A 16,985-nucleotide genomic window follows, 5' to 3' on the forward strand; every position below is an offset into this window, starting at 1 on the left:
CTAAAGCTATGCTTGTCACCTCTCCTGCCTCCCAGCTGATGCGAACCTTAGGCTGGAGGAAACCCACCTCAGTGTGCATCGCATTCTCTGATTGACTGATTCCAGAGATCTTCGCTGTCTGTACGCTACCCTACCTTATCAACTTCCATTTACCACTAACCCGCCCGCCACGCATCATACATCCATGTTCCTGTGACGTCATTGCACATTGTCTCCACTAAAGTAGCTTCCCCTTTAATGGTATGACCTTTGCACTCTTTTGGTTCTGAAAAATGCATAATAGTTATCAACTTCAAAATCAGGGACTTGGGCGCTGAAGCCAATATTTCAGTTATTTCAAAATGTAATGGTTAGTATGGGTTCCGCTGTTAAAACGTTTTCCTTGCTGCCTAGGTGAAGTGTAGATGTGAAACACGTTTTCAGACTGCTGCATAAGAAAGTGTGATGTACGGAGGGATTTTGTTCAGCAGTTCCGGCCTGCATCCATTCATTGCTTTCCACCTTCTTGCAGAATACTATCAATCGGAGGACTGACTGTATTTTATTGAAACAAGATGGAAGGGTGACGCTACTCACAAAAAGGCGGGCCTTGAGAGTATGGGCGCGACCTTCCAGCTCAGACCCAATAGCATTTCAGAGCCGTGTCTCTTACGACGTGACGCTTCCTCAGCTCGATTAGCGTCCGCAGAAAAATTCAGGTACTTTTATTTCTATCTTGGACTGGCGCTCAACTGACGGATTTTTTTCCAGAAAGGCGGGTCCTAGGCTAAAAACAAGGCGTTTGCCGCCAGGTATCGCAATTCCTCACAGCCTGGTTGTGGCCTTCAGTTTGTGGGCGCTTCTAAGGCTTGTGGAACTCTGGTATGCCAACTGAATTTAGGTTCACTGACATCCACGCTGTGATAACTGAGGGCGGGAGATTACGGTTCAGAGCTTCCGATACAGGTAGGCTCTTGCAGCAATTTACAGGCGCTGTCATCAGTGTTACATCACATAAGTTAGAGAGATTGTGAACACATTCAAATCTTTGTTTTCCTGTCACTTCATAATTACAAAAAAGTGCTTCATTTGTGCTTTCCTAACTGCTGATATATTTTGAAATATTTGTATCGGTCATTTACTGATAGTTAACTTTTGTTGTGTAATATAAACACATAGACAATTCCACAGCCTTTTTGTGACAACCCCTGTACCCCAGCAAGATTGCTACATAGTTCACTTTACAAAATCCTTTCACTTTGAAGTCTGAGAAAGAACAGTAAACACCAATTTATTTCTGAAAAGAATAAGCAGCAATTTATCGGAAGACCTGGCCTGACATTTAACCTTTGTTTTTGGACGCGCTGCCAATGTGACAAGATAAAAACAAAATTTAAAGGCATCTTTATTGTTCATTCATCTTCTGAACTCAAATCCAGCATGGGTTTTTTGGGTGTGCAGCACCACCCTCTTCACCCCTACTTCAAACGCCTATGCTCATAACCTGGATCATTTACTAGTAGTTGATTTATAGGCCTAAGAAGCCTGCCAAGCACTGGAACAAAGCTAGACACCAGAGGTGGTGCTTCAGTCAACAACCCATATGGTGAAACCTATCTCGGGCATGTCCTCACACTTTGGACTCCCTACATTATCCTTCACGTCAGGGACCCTATCGGCATTTCACATCTTTGGCACACATCCTCACACCAGGCATCATCTATCCCAGCAGATGATTGGAAGGCCATCCTTTCCTTGAGTGCACGCATAATCATTGTGATCTGATTACTTATCAGTAGTTTTCCTAGCTCCAAGCCTAGTTCTTCTTTGTCACAGTTCTCAAATATGACCCCTGTCCCCACCATGAAAAGGATTGTCAAGTTAATAAACCTCAATAAAATGTACCAAATACCCTCTTCCCTCATAATGAATTTCCGTGCACCTGAAACACTTCCAATTATATAGCAAGGTACCAAAGACCACACTTAGTCCAGTGGGCACATCCTTCCCCTTTTGTAGAACTGTGACAAGGAAGAACTAAACTTTACTGTTGAAGATTGCCAGTAAATAATATGGACGTAACCTCCTGTCACTTTTACTATTCATAGTTCTCAAGAATGAGAATCTGGCAAACTGAGCAGAAGCCCAGCATAACGCACAATACCAAATACACCGCAAAGCACACTGAAAAAACTTTCATAAAGCCATATAAACTAGAGATATATTTGAACAGAAATAAACATCTGTTCAGCTCTCGACAGGGGAGAAAAGAAGCCACCTGAAAAAAGCTACATGTCTCTGGAGCAGTGGCAGAAAATACCATAGCTCTGAGAACAAAGCGATACCAAAGGGGATGATGGACGGAGCGTTAGAGCAAATCAAACACTCACCCCCAGTCAACTGATCTGGGTTTAATCCATCATTCTTTAGCCCACTCCACCACCCTAGTTCAGACATGGCCATATGCAAATCAGTCTGACCCTGTGCCTCATGGGAACAGTCCAGCCTGAACTGCCAAGCCATGTCTTCCCTGGACCGGAAAAAAGCAACCTGGGACCGGTTTCGGGTTCATAACCCTCTTCAGACAGGCTATCTTGAATCCAGTGGCAAAGTGAGAAAGGGACCCACGTCTGGGCATACCCTGCCAACTTAGGGCGAACAAAGCGATACCAGCTCTGAGAACAGCAGACACAAAAGAAGCAGAAGCAACCTGGAGCCTGCAATGAGTATAAAAAATTGTCGAGTTTCCCTGGTAGTCTCATTTAATATTTCCAAACTGGAAACTCCCCTTACATGTAGCCCATAAAGCCTTAGTCCCCCTTATTGGCTTGACCTGAACGGCAAAAGGAAGGGGAATTAAAGTATTTATAGTTCAATGAAATGGCTAACTTAATCCATCCAAAAATTGTGGATACAAATGGTTTACTGTCCAAACTGTGCAAACCAACAGCAAGAAAAAAAATCAAATGTTGGGAAAGGTAGATCCAAACTGCAAGTTCTACATCCAGGAATTGTCCGGACAAAAAGTAGGATGCTCCAGCTCCTGAAGCAAATTACATTTTGACTGAATCTTGGGTTTAATTAACGGAGATGGGCAAGAATCGCACCATTAGGGATAACTATTAGATCAAGAGCAGTACATAGAAATGTTCCTAACTCACCCAAGCACCGGAGGTGATAACTTCGCTACGTTATGGTACAATATTCAACCCCACTGATTCCATAGTCTCAAAATGAGCAGCCCTAAGACCTACAAGGACACATTGAAATTCCCAGGAGGGAAGAAATGGGTATGTCCTAGTTGTAGTTGGTTCAAAACTATGGAGAAGACAAATGCAACGTGATTTGCTGTTTCAAAACCACCCTGGTGATTCTGTCAATTGTCGTGAGGATCCTAGAGTCACTTCCCACTTGAGATGCTGTCATCTGTTGTGTGGGTTAGTGGACAAGAAGGGAAAAGAAGCTCACAGATGAGGCTCCTCAACTGCCATTGGAGAGCCAGACAAATAATTGTGGCAGGGATCAGAGACTTGTAAACCATTTAAACCTTGAATTGAGGATTCCATCAACAGCACCCTTTAAATCAGAGATTTCAAATGATGCATGGCCCACAAATCCTATTAACTATAAGGTGCACATGTAAGTTTGAGGAGATGGGGAGGAAAACATACGCCTAGAAACTCAGTCATAGACCTTTTCGCATACATCCTGAAAATGGAAGGACTATTTGTTTTACATTAATAGGAGTTCTGGACCTCTGAAAAGGGCAAATACAGCGTTTCTGTTTGATAAGACATCTGCTCAGCCTTGTGCTCTCTGCCTTGTACTTTATCTGTCATTGACACCTCGTGCACATGGAAATCTGTTTTAAAATGCCTTATAAATGTGCGCCTGTATAAGATTTGCCCAGAGATGGACACACTAGCCAGTTGCCCTCTATCTAATCCTCTCCCTGGCATTACTTGTATTTACTTCAAATGAAGATGTCTTCTGCCATATTCTAAGGTATGAATTCTTTGACAGCCACAACAACAGAAGCCTACTGCAATTGTTTTTTATTGCTTCAAGCAGTGTGCCAACATGTTGTCCCTTCATAATCCTGGAACAGAGGATGGAAATCCTTAAGCAGTTTTTGCGCTGTGTGTGCAGTAAAAGTCTTAGAATGTAAGGGTAACATGAATGAACATATTTGTGGGCAATCTCCATATTTGATTATTAACAGAGTCGGTGGGTATTTTGTCTCCTGGACAATATTAGTGCTCTTTGTCAGGCTGAGAAGAAAGGAATAGACCTTTAAAGTCTCAGGAAAATCCTCAGAAGAACACTGTAACCGTACCAGATATACTATGTGACCATTCATGTCAGAGACCTAGTCGTTGAAGTGGTCAAAAGACAGCAGGACACCCATTGATCTCACATGAAACAATCTCCCTGTGTGCCGCCTGCTGTCAAAATATGGCAAAACATGGCCGCTGGGAAGAACATGAAGGACTTTAACTTGTTGACAATGTCAAGGACATCAAAATCGGACCAGTTCTGCAAAGGTGGGCCTTCTGCCTAGTTCCTCAGTGGACACCCAGCCTGCACACCAACTAGACAGCAATGCACTCCTTACAACAGTGTTTATGGAGTCCCTCTTCGGATCTCTGAGGGTGAACCCGCTATCCGTAAAGCAGGATCCAGCTAGAGAACTACGGGGCGTGAAAGCAGAACCTTATGGTTATGAGATACAGAGTGTTTATCCTCTAGAATCCTGGAGCAGCCTGGGAAGAATGTTTGTTTGGTGTTTTATAAAGCACATGGCTGCCCAACCAGGACTGCTCAGCACTAATGAACAAACACCGAAATGTCTATGCTTACTTAGAAAAGCCAGGTTTTTAGCTGTTTTTTCAAGATCGCTTATCTAGGGCTATGACGGAGCTGAAGGGAAGCGAATACCATAGTTTGGGTTGGGATCAAGGAATTTAACAGAACTACCTCCCTGTTTAGATCTTCTAAACCTAGGGGGGGGGGGAGAGGCAGTCTTAAGCTAGAAGATCTCGAAGTTCTGTTTAGGAAGTAGGGCTGGATCTGTCATCTAAGAAACAGGTACTGAGTCCGACAAAGCTCGGAATGCAAAGCAAAAGGCATTCCATTTAATCCACTTCTCCACTGGTAGCCAGTGGAGGTCAGTAATATGGGAAGAGACTGACTTAAACCTGGGTATGTGTAGCAGCGACCGAACCACTGCATACTGGATGATTTGCAGTTGTCTAATAGAAGTCTGCAAAGCACCCAGATAAAAGACATTTCTGTTATCCAAGCAGGGCTCATTAATGGCCTGACCTACAGTTTTTTGGGTGTGATTAGTCAAGGTCCAGAGTATCATTCTAAGGCTTCTGAAAAGCCCAAAGCAGCAACCTGACAGCTTTTTAATCAGGAGGCCCATAGTAGGTTTTTACTGTCCGTCGGTATAGGAAAGAGTCTAGTTTGTGAGGCCACCAGGCCGGGAACCTGAGACACAGCTGGTTCCCTACCACCAATAATTCTGTCTTTCCACCATTGAGTTACACGCAATTATGGCTCATCCAATTAGATACGGCTGTGGGACAGCTCATAAGTTGTCACAATGAGCTACCATGCTCTGGTGCCAGTGAGAACATGAGCTGAGTATCATCAGCATAAGAAAACAGGGTGAAGCCAAAAGATTCCACGACATCTGTCGAAGGACAGACCTACATAATGACCAGGGTTGGGCTCTGGGAGGGACCCTGCAAGAAATAGGTATTGTATCATAGAAAAAAAGTTTGCCAAAGACCTGGAAGATACGGTCTTTTAAAAACAAGAAGAGCCAGTCTATAGCCTTGCAGTTAATCCCACATCCCATAGACGTCTGGACAGCAGGTTGTAGGAAACTGGGTCAAGCCTAGCAGGATGACAGTCGCAGATCAGCCACGATCTAGAGTCTGTTTCTCCAAAACGGCAAGTAAGGCAGACTTAGTGCTAAAGTGTGTCCGCAGTCCTGACTATGGTGCATCAAGCAGGTTGTGGGATTCAAGATATACAAAAAGTTGTAGATTTATTTGTTTTTCAAGCAAATTAGCAGAGAAAGGGAGTATGGATATAGGCCGTAATTCTCAGATTGGGAAGCATTCAGCAAGTTTTTTGCAACAGTGGTACAACAACTGCATGCTTTCATGCAAAGGAGACTGTGGCAGCGGAGATGGACGGATTCAGGAGGTCGAACAAAACTGGCTGGATAACTGTCAAAGTCGATTTTAAGAGATGAGGCTGAGCAGGATCCAGCGAGAACCAGATGTAATAGTGACAGCTGAAAGCCGTAAGATCTTAAAGAAGTTGAGATGCTGCAACAAGAAATCATCACGCTGAAAGAACAACAACCAGACTTGCGAGCACTTGCAGAAGACTTGGAAAACCGCTCTCGCTGGCAGAATATAAGAGGTGTTCCCCACAACGATGAGGTCTCAGACATAGATTGCTACATCTGAGACTTTTTTTAACTCTTACTCTAATAAGGACAACCTTGAAATCAAAATAGGGTCTACAGAGCATGCTGCCCTGGAGAGAAAGGTATTCGAGCACCGGACATCCTAGCATGTCTTCACAATTGCAACCTTAAAGAAGAAATCATCTGAGTGGCCAGAGACACAGGCCCTTCTGCGTTCCAGGGTCATAGAATCTCTTTATTTCTGGGTATTTCAGTGATAACTCTCCAAAAACACTGATTTTCAAACTGGTTACTGACTTTCTAAGAGGGAACGCCTTAAGATATGGCAAGAGACACCTTTTCCGCTCATCTTTAGGTGACTGCACCGGCTCTGCTAGCTCTCTGAGGTGACAGATTGTGAATCCTACACAAGAGCCTCAGCATCTGACCCTCATGCATCTGCAGTGAATGCATAGCAAATGGTGGAAGATTACAAGATGTACAAAAGAGCTGAAACTGGATCCACCATTGCCCAGGAAGACAGGCGGTTCTTTACAAGCTGCTGTGAAGAGATGATTAGGACAAGAGTTACACAAGAGAATGATTTGTGGAGACAGCCATCCAACCCCTCCACCATGTGGGTGGGTCCACCGGACCTGTATGTGCAACACGTGGGTAGGGGAGGAGTGAAGTTCGACTGTTTCACTACATAGACAACAAAGGTGAGCCACTGTTTAACCCTAGATCTGATTTTCCTCCGAGGCCTCTAATAACTGTTTATGAACTATACCCCCAGACTGGTTGGGTGTACAAATTAAGGTTGATATAATTGTTTGTTTATACACTTAAAATACCTCCACACAAAACAGTCTTAATAATAGCTCCACCTAAAGATACTAATCGCAGAAACCCCTGTCCCTCTTCAGCCACACTCTGGTTGGTACACAAAGTAACTCAATCGGGGGAGGGAGGGAGAGACACATGATTAGACAACACCATACAATGTTGAAATAGTCTGTTTGACAACCCGACAAAACTATTATCGGTGCTAGCAATGCTTAATAAGCGAGGCTGAAATTGGTCTTATTTAGGAGACCCATCTCCTTGCTAAGGACTAGCATAGACTAAAATCACATTGGTTCCCTTGACAATATTTTTTGTGTGGACCAGCCACAAAAGAGGTGGTAGGCATGGTTGGAGCGAAGATGACAGAGAAGCCTTTGGAGTGAAATTGGGAGCTGAGTCATTCTCCTTGGCTAATATCTACTTATCCAATAACGGCCAGGAGGCATTCCTAAAACTGCAGTTGAGAGCATCCGATAGAACAGTTCTGTTTTGGGGGAGGCGGGGGGCATGTGGTGGTTACAGAGAATGCAAGGTTTGGCTAAAGATTCAACCAGTCTGGAACCATGAGACTTTAAGCATTCGGACTGGCTGGAAAAAGGAACACCTCATACGGTCAGATTTCACTTGCTGCTTGGCCTCACACAAAATATATGTCCACGTAGATTACTTCCTCTGCACAATATCTCTGCTAAAGAAGATTGACTATGTCGAAATAGAATCAATGACCCTCTCTGATGATGCCCCAATATGTATTACTCTACATTTCATGGAAAACAGAAGGTAACCTGGGCCCTGGAGGTTTAGAGATAACATCATTCAGAATGCTACCCACAAAGCAGTCCTACAGTTAGCCATCACCCAGTACATGTCTGATAATGATACAGGGCAGGTCTCTACAAGCACTCTTTGGAATGCTTAAAAATCAGTTATCGGTCGAAGCTGTTCGGTATATCGGCTAAAGAAAATGAGGATGGAAAAGAAAGAAGGGATAAATTGGAAAATATTGTTAAAGAACTGGAGTCAATACAAAAAAGAACTGAGCCCCAATAGTGTGGCATACTTTAAATGCTGCACCTGCTCAACTGCAAAGATTATCCTTGGAGCTGAATACGCTATGCTCCGAATCTAACACATGTTCTACCTCTGAGGCAATAAACTTGGGTAACTATTGGCTACTAGGCTTCACACCAAAATTAACAAAGAAAGAGTAATATACTTAAACCAACAGGGAGATGCGGTCAGAGGAAATGATTGATTAGCTGTGGAATTCCGGTACTATTACCAAACTCTTGAAAAATCTACTTGATATGGCGAGTCAGATTTTTATGAGGGCAAGCTGTTTTTAGGGCCTATTGGCCCGTTCTGGCGAGAGAATTAGAGCTGCCAAAGAACAGTTGGTCTGTTCATTCAGAAAGTGAATGTGTAGTAAAGCCGCCTTTGAATCGTGCTTTAAATTCTCAAATTTATTGTTTGTTCAGAGACATTTTGGGTACGCTGGCTGACAATCCTTGTAAAATGAAAAGCTGTAAGATGTCAGTTTTTTTTCTAACACACAGCATTTAAGTAGTTTGTAAATGAAAAGTACACATATTTCAAATATATCAGAAATGAGGAAAGCACATTTTTTGTAGTTCAGAATTGTGATGGGAACAAATATACGAAAAGGATCAAAACAAATCAGAACTCTTCACTTGGCAATGTGCAAATGATGAATATTTGCAGAAACCTGATTTCCAAACAGTGTTTGTACTCTATACAGTTTTATCAGTAAAACTGAAGGTCAGTGGGAAAGTTTGTGGCCATTCCAATAGATAATATGCTGGATGTAAATCACAGTACCGTACCATGTCATGCTTTAGTAATGAACTTATTAAAAGTAAGAGTTTTTTTTTTTTCTTGTTTTTTTTTTAAAGTAAGAGTTTTTAAACATGAACTGAGAAACATTCCTACACCCACCCCGATGAAATTGCTGTTAGTAAACCAAGAGGCAAGTCGGGGATCATGTGTACCCTATTTGTGGGATAGTTTCATATTATACATGGAGCAAAAGTTTACTCTATTAAACAAATGAGTACAGCAGACATGTTGAAAGCACATATTTGAAGGTCCTCACATGTGGTCATGAAGAAAGAGGTGACACTGTGAAGTAAGATATTTACTTAGGATCGCACAATCTGAGACCAATTTAACAGTCGAGCATTATAATTGGGTCAAGTAGATTATTCAAATCACTAGACCTACAGGTCTGGTAACATTTTTAGGATTTTTTGAAGCCTGTAGCATCACTTTAATTTTGATTATTTAACACATTTGCTGAAAGGGGCTCTCTCAAACAGACTATGCTAGAGGCATCTACAGCAGTCCTACCTAAACTGGGTAAAAGCACATCACACTGTGGCTCATATAGCTAGATTGAGATACTATCTATACATGCCTGACTTTTATTGATCCGGACAAGGTGGGATTTATCCCTAAAAATGATGCACAGATAACACAAAAATAATACTTCTTATCATAGATAATATGCATACGGCAGCAAAGAGTACCTTACTGTTGTCCATTGACACTGAAAAGCGCTTGGCAGAGTACTGTAGCCATACCTCTTGGAGACTCAAATGCTTTGAATTGAGGGCTAGATTCTGCCAGTGGATTCACTGTGGATATACCTCTCCCACAGCCAGAGTAAAAGTAAACTGAGTCCGTTAGCTCCTCTTTTTGATCCTAAGAGGGACGCAACAAGGCTGTCCTTTGTCTCCCTTTTTATCTGCTCTATATTTGGAGCCAATGGCCCAGAAAGTGAGAGCCAATGTCAAATCAAGGGGTTAACTTTGGGCAGGAAACACAATAGGTTTATATGCAGACGATGTGTTTGCTGCTCTCGCCGACCCTGTTTGTTCTTTGTCAGCAAAAGTGGAAGATATGGACACATCTGCCGAAATCACGACTGCTGAACCCTTCTGTCCCTCAACAACAACAAAATATACTGCGCACTCAATTCCTAATCTCATGGGCGACCCAACAGAAACCTTATCTTGGAATACAAGTAGCTAACACACTCGCTACAGCTACCACTCTCAATTACCAAAACCTCCTCTTGAAACGAACTCCCGGTCACAATACAAATGATCCTGTTTGGGAAGAATAGTTGTCCTTAAAAAATGTGTACTCTCCCTGTAATTCTGTTTGTTTCAATCCTTCCCACTACAGCCACCCCCTGAGAACACTACAAAGGTAAGTGAATAAATGTGCCTGGGGAGATAAAAAGTCACGTATGTCCCATAAGCTACCCTACAGGCACCCAAAGGAGGGCATGGTGGGAATTCCCAACATCACAGATTTATGCCATGGTGCTTCATATATTAATTAATAGCAGGAAAGTACATTTGGAAAGTCCCTGACTATACAGGGGGCACACGACTTGGGGTTATGCTGCACCGCAGTTACCAGATCTTTAGAAGTATGGGATAAAGTCACAGAGAAAAATAGCTTAGCAACGTTCCTGTCAAGGCTCACAACAATAATATCTAAACCAGACTACATCCGCCCTCTCTGGGAGACGCTTTAGAAACTGGCAGAATGTGCGATGTAAACATATGGATAATCTTTTTGACCTGGTGGGAGTGATCTCCTTTTATTAATTAAAGAAAGTCTACAGCCTCCCCGAAACCGAACATATGCAGTACATGTAGATCAGACATTGGGCAGCCAATAAATGAATAAAGGCCCATGCAAACAGGCAGTTAATGGCTTTTGAGTGATGGCTCCACTCGAAGAGCAATGACAGACACTCTCTGAAATATATATTCAGCTTTCACTAGCCACTCCATGGGAGAAGTCCGCGTGACAGAAAAGAGGGGAAAACAAGCTGGGATGCACTCTTACAGGTAGGGAATGAGAAGATGTGGTTCACCTGGCGCATACTACAGTGCGATGCACTGCAAGTAGAGAGACATGATGAAAATAGTCATCTATAGCTACTTAAGTTCACAACTGGTACCCTGGGGGGGAAAGGGGAGTGCTGGAGAGGATGTGGCAGCACAGGCATGTTGCTTTATCTCCTTTTGAATCCCAAGCTAAGTTGTTAGTGGAAAAGTGTCCTAGGCGACATTGACACAATAAGTGGTATCCAGGTTCTGTGTTTCCCTGCTTACACTGTGCTGGACCTACCCAACACACAAACATTCTCACACATATAACTAAGAGGTAGACAGATAGCTTTTGCACTCTGCACAGCACACCAAGTTCTCCTTTGCCTCTGGAATACTGACAAGATCCTGAAGCACAGAAGCTGGTTGTACCAAATATGGGATCTGTTGGTCCTGGAGAAGCTAACAATGTACTTAGAGCATAATTAGTGAGACTCATGGTCCATGTTTGTAACTTTTCTCCCTGAAGAGTTCAAAGAACGAACCTGCCCTAAATACTTGAAGATGTTGCACATCTTTTGGGACGGAAAAGTCCTCTGCTTGGTAAAGGCATGTAACCCTGCCCTGAGTGCCCAACTATACTGTTCTCTGGATCCCTAATGCTGACCTTTGTGTCAGAGGCAAACAAGGATCATGCGTGTGCTCCCTGGTATAAATCTGTCTCACGGATTGCTGTCTTGTTGGATCGGGAGAGGTGCCCAAAGTGCTACACTCATAGTGGTGGAAGGCTACCGCCTTCATCAGGAGTTAAACAGCACAAAAGCAGTAGAGGCAGCATACCATGTGGTGATCAATAGTAGTGAACAGGACCATTTTACCTTTTGTCACTAGAGTGAGGCCTACAGGCTCACTCATGTTATTAAAAGTTCAGCTTCTGTGTGCTTAACTGACCCGTGGCCTAAATCAGGTAAACGTGTGGCACTGCATAGCACAGGGATAGTGACTCTGTGCTGGGTGTATGTATGCTTGGGAAGGGTGCAGTTCTGGGATAGAGCAGTTTAGTGTAGTGCATGTGTGGAAAATACATGTACTGAGTGTATGTATGCCTGAGAGGAATTAATTACATGGGAGATGTAGTGCTGTGCAGTTCGTGCGCAATGGAAGTATATGCTGGTGGTATGTGTGCTTGAGTGAAGTACAATACATGAAGGGCGTAGTGTTGTACAGCACACACATGGTGAGTGTGTTCTGGCAGTGTGTGTTTGTAAATGGCAGACCCTGGTTAAACATAGAAAAGCTTCAGAACTGAACAGTGTGCGCAGACTGTGTTGTGTTGTGTGTGCTGAGTGCATGTGTACCTGTGATGGTACAATGCATAGAGGTAACTGTGCTGAACCAAAAGTGTGTTGTGAATGTACACTGTGTGAGTGTGCCTGCAATGGTACATTGCATGGAGGACCCTGGATTCAATTTTGGGAAGCCCAGGCCTGCCTGGTGCAGACATGAGGGATCCCCCAAGACACATTTGTGGATTGCTGCATTCCTGTGAGCTGGCAGGGACACACACTGGAGGGAAGAGAGAGAATTCCTTTGCACATATTACAAGGAAGCGACTTGGGCACATCTCAGGAAAGGAGATGGGGCTGATAAGGGAATCCTAAAGCGTAGGGCTGTGAGCCTGGGATTAACCTCGTGATGCACATATCACTGTGGCTGACATCCAGGTGTGAACTCTGGTCACTCCTATGAATTGTGTTGTGGGTCAATTAGCTTGAGTCATGCCTGCTGTGACAGACATCTTTCATGAAGAAAGAGAGAAGTGTCCACTTCCAAAGAAGCAGAACCCCAACATACAACTTCAAAGACTCAAGAAGCTAAATCACATTTGGTGTCTGGAAATGGACTATAAGAAAGGGAGGTTGAGTCCTCAACATTGCTCATCTACCAAGCAGCCACACGAGCTGTGTGAGAAAGAGAAGCTCTGCAAGACTTCTGCTTGTGACGAGGACTTGGAGCCAAGGACTGCTAGTTGCCCTGCTTGCTGAGGAGTAACCCTGGGAGCAGTACTACGCTACGCTCGCGTAGTTTGCGTAGTTTGCGCAACTACGCGAATTGCACGTAGCACAGTGCAAAAACGCATAGCGTAGTGGGCATTTTTTGCTTGCTCGCGGTGCTCAACGTCAAGTTGGCGACAGCGAGCGAGCAAAATGACATCCCGGCGAGACTTTTTCCTCGTTCGCGATCAGCAACATCAAGTTGCCGAGCGCGAGCGTGGAAAATAAACCTCCCGGCGAGATTCTCAAAGCGGGGAGGTCCGGTTGCTCATTGCGAGTGGTCGCGTATGCTCGCGACCGCTCGCGATGAGAAACTACCAGTTTGCGTTGAGAAAACTGCCGCTCGAGTACAAATCTACTCGAGCGGCAGAAAACTACAGGTTGCACTGTGCAAGGTGCTGTTTGCAATGATTGCACAGTGCGGACAAGCATCCGGCACTGGGCAATCAGTGCGAACAGCATTTTCCCTACCGCACTACACAGCTCGCGTAGCTACGCGTAGCGCTACTACGCAAACTACGCCCGGACGCATCCCCCAGGGAAAACAAGACCACCAGTCCTGGAGCCTGGTGCACCAACGCCTACCTGTTTGCCAAGACCAGTGTGCCCTGTGAGGAAGAGGAGAGGGTTGGAGGCAGCAAGGTCCAGTGGAGAGCCCTACCGTGAGGACTCCTTGTGCGAGGTTTTGACTGTGCACTGATCAGGCCGTCACCTGTGTGCAGGATTGTTTGGTGACCCCACCCCTTATGCCAGGAGATAGCTGCCGTATACTGAGCTGTGTGTTGAGCACCATGCGGGTCTTTCTACACCTGTACCACTGTGCTGCGGTGACTCCGTATGCCAGAGGGGCCTACCAGAAAAGTTACCATTTCAAGGAGTGCCAAGACTTGTAACAATCTGGGTCAGGGCGCCTGCGCCCGTGTAACCATGTACCGCGGCAACCCTATATGTCAGGAGGGGCTGCCTACCAACGTTGCCAGAGGATTTGGGCTGCTGGCTGAAGGAGAGACTGAGGCTATGATCCGCAGGTTGGACTTTCACTGTGAGGGAACTGTCCCTGACTAATCGCAGAGGACTGCCGAAGACGCCGTTGACAACCTCTCATCCTCGCTGGCTTTAGTCAGCAACTGAAGAAAGGCTTCCACTGAGCAGAGTCAACTTTTATTTTGTTTTTAAACATTTTATAAGCAAATTGATTGACAGCCTCAGACCAATAATAGACAAGTGTATAAATCATTCTGATCCCTTAAGGGGAGTGGGCAGTAGTATAAAACTGTACAGGTAAGACAGCATACTCAGCAGATGTGACAGAACAAACCACCCAAATTGTGCAAAGTCAACATGCAATGTCTTCACGAGCAGGGAGCTGCTCTGACATCTGAGAGACTCCAGCAGTGCCATTCAGGAGAGAGACCCTGCACTGCCATGTGCTACCACATAGGCTGTGTTGAAGGCACCTGCTGCATCTCTGAACTCTTCTGTGCTGCGAAAGCAGATAAGACATGAACTGAGTCAGTTGGACCCCAGGGGACTCGCTGCTAACAGTGCTGCAGCACCACAGACACTTCTGACTAAATTCCCGAGTCAAACGAAGAACTCAAGAGTACAGCCTAATAGTTTGTATTCCCTGATGCAGCCACCATTGAATGGGGAATAACCATGAACATGTTACACAAAGGAGGTTGGGACTGTGATCCGCCTGACTACTATAGCCCGGACCTCAAGGAGGATTGTGCTGTTGTTTCTAAATGCTGTATTTCTTTGCATGAGTAGAGTTGAAAACAAAATACTACATGTTCTTATAAAGGCAAGTATTTAGCTGGACATTGATTTATTGTTCGAACTGTTTGCACTTTGAGTTATTAGTCATGTTCACTGATCAGTATCTACACTCCCTCCCCCCGAGGGAGCCTTGACTGCTCAACCACAGATACCACTGAGATTCAAATGCAAAAGGGGTACTTGGCCCAGTTGAGTGGAATCCATAGTTGGTCAGGCCCAGGTACATCAGTCGATAAAGGTCTCAACTAGCACAGTTGGGCCCAGTAGCCGTGCGTGTCCTGTGGCTCTCTGAAATGGTTTCTGCCAGTATTCTTGGCTAAACACCCCAGAACATAAACTGGGATAGCTTAATTTGCCTGGGGTGGGGATGCGAGGCCTTACAAGAAGAGCAGGAAATGGCAAATTGATACACATTGCAACAATGGTTTAAAAATGCTCGTAGTATATGTTTTACTGCTGTGAGGAAGAGGGATGGGGGTAACTTCGAAGAATAACATTTCAGTGCCCGACTTGGGACAAGTATTTGGCTCCAAGAAGAAACTACTCGACTGTGGCGGTGTAAAAAACAAAGATTGATCTATTTATCAAAAACGGATACAGATGGTCTGAATTTATAGTGGCCACTAGCTCTTGCCTCACAGTTTCCCAAAACTGTTTTTGAAAAACCTTTTTTTCATACAAAAAATGAATGTGCGAAACCTTACTTCATAGTAAGAGCATATTTATCCTGCACAGAACCCTTCAATTGAGCAAGAGAAATGGGGGTTCTCTTAGCAAAACTTGCAACAACATATGGGTTCTTGAGATCCCCGTATGGCGTATTTTGCTGCCTGCTGACCTGTTGTGTCCTTCGCATTTGTTTCATTAATCACATAGCAATCCATATGGTTTGAAGTAGCCTAGGGTCATGTCTCTCTTTTGCAATGACCGGGATTTTGAAACTGTTTTATCCACTAGGGCATGTCGATGGGAGTTCCAATGTCTCTGTAACACCGAAGTTTTCATCATGTGGTGGAATGTTCTATAGAAATGATTGGGATATTTGGGCTGCTCTAGTCTCCAAAAAGACTATGGTTTTGGCAACGTCTCTGTACCGTCATCTGACTCTCTGAGTGTTTGGTATTTGGTAATCATTAAGGTAATTTTTGCATTTTTGAGATGCACCTTTAGCATTGAAAAGATCTATATTTTTGTAGGATTGCCTTTAATATAGATTTATCATAGTGACAGCGCTCAAACAATTTGCATATTCACTGCTGTGGATTTGCCACACAGCCATTAGTTTTAATTTCCACCCTGTGCTCATGAGAGAAGGATATTTATTGCTAGCAGTATGCACTATTGAAGTGCAATGTTTCGCTCCGTATCAGTACTCCCCCTGTTTTGAAATTGGACGTTCTATCATTTACAGGGAAAGGGCCCTTTTTTTGAGAGTGGCCCCATTTTGTACGACTTAAAGGATACAGTGATAAATTGCCCTTAATGGCTATATGCCAGGTTATTTTGGATGTTTTCTTGGTGGAGGATTTCACAGTTGCTTAAGAGCTCTCCTTTGAAGTGTTAGTAACTCAGTGTTCCACTCCTTTAGTAACAATGGAAGCGACTGGCGGGCTCTGTTTTTCTTTTACTCTATTAAAAAAGTAAAATTACAAAACAATTTTTTGTTACAGGAAATTGTGAATAAAACAGATGGTTCTGGATGCATGAGTATATAAAAATATTATTCAACAAATGCCTGAACATTATTCTATCCTAATGAATCTGTCAAATCTATATTGAGTTACATATAGCCGTTTTAAAAACTTTTTTTTTAATTTTAGCATCTTGTTTTTAGTGTAGAGGCACCAGTAATAAAGTTATTAGGAGGTTAGGTTATATCTGATAAGGTTTTTCTTTTTGCATGTGTGAGAATATTGTTTCTGTAGAGTGGGACTTCTAGATCACCACACTTATGTAAGGTATGAGCGTAGGACAGGGCATATAGTATAAGGCACTAACACCATCCATCACTGGTTAGGCAGGGACAGAGTC

General features: G+C 43.8%; 1 protein-coding gene across 4 annotated transcripts in view; it reads left to right on the plus strand.

Moving 5' to 3' along the window:
* Positions 1 to 621: 621 nt before the first annotated feature.
* MLH3 (mutL homolog 3) overlaps positions 622 to 16,985 on the plus strand; it is a 280,665-nt gene continuing 264,301 nt past the window's right edge. The window contains exon 1 of one of the 4 annotated variants that reach the window (XM_085626733.1): positions 622 to 698. The gene's annotated coding sequence lies outside the window, so the exon portion shown is untranslated. Of the gene's footprint in view, positions 699 to 748; positions 946 to 16,985 lie in introns of those variants that run through there. The other 3 variants (XM_085626735.1, XM_085626732.1, XM_085626734.1) reach the window with 3 other exon arrangements.

Source organism: Triturus cristatus, chromosome 9 (assembly GCF_964204655.1).
Source record: "Triturus cristatus chromosome 9, aTriCri1.1, whole genome shotgun sequence".
Taxonomy (NCBI): Eukaryota; Metazoa; Chordata; class Amphibia; order Caudata; family Salamandridae; genus Triturus; species Triturus cristatus.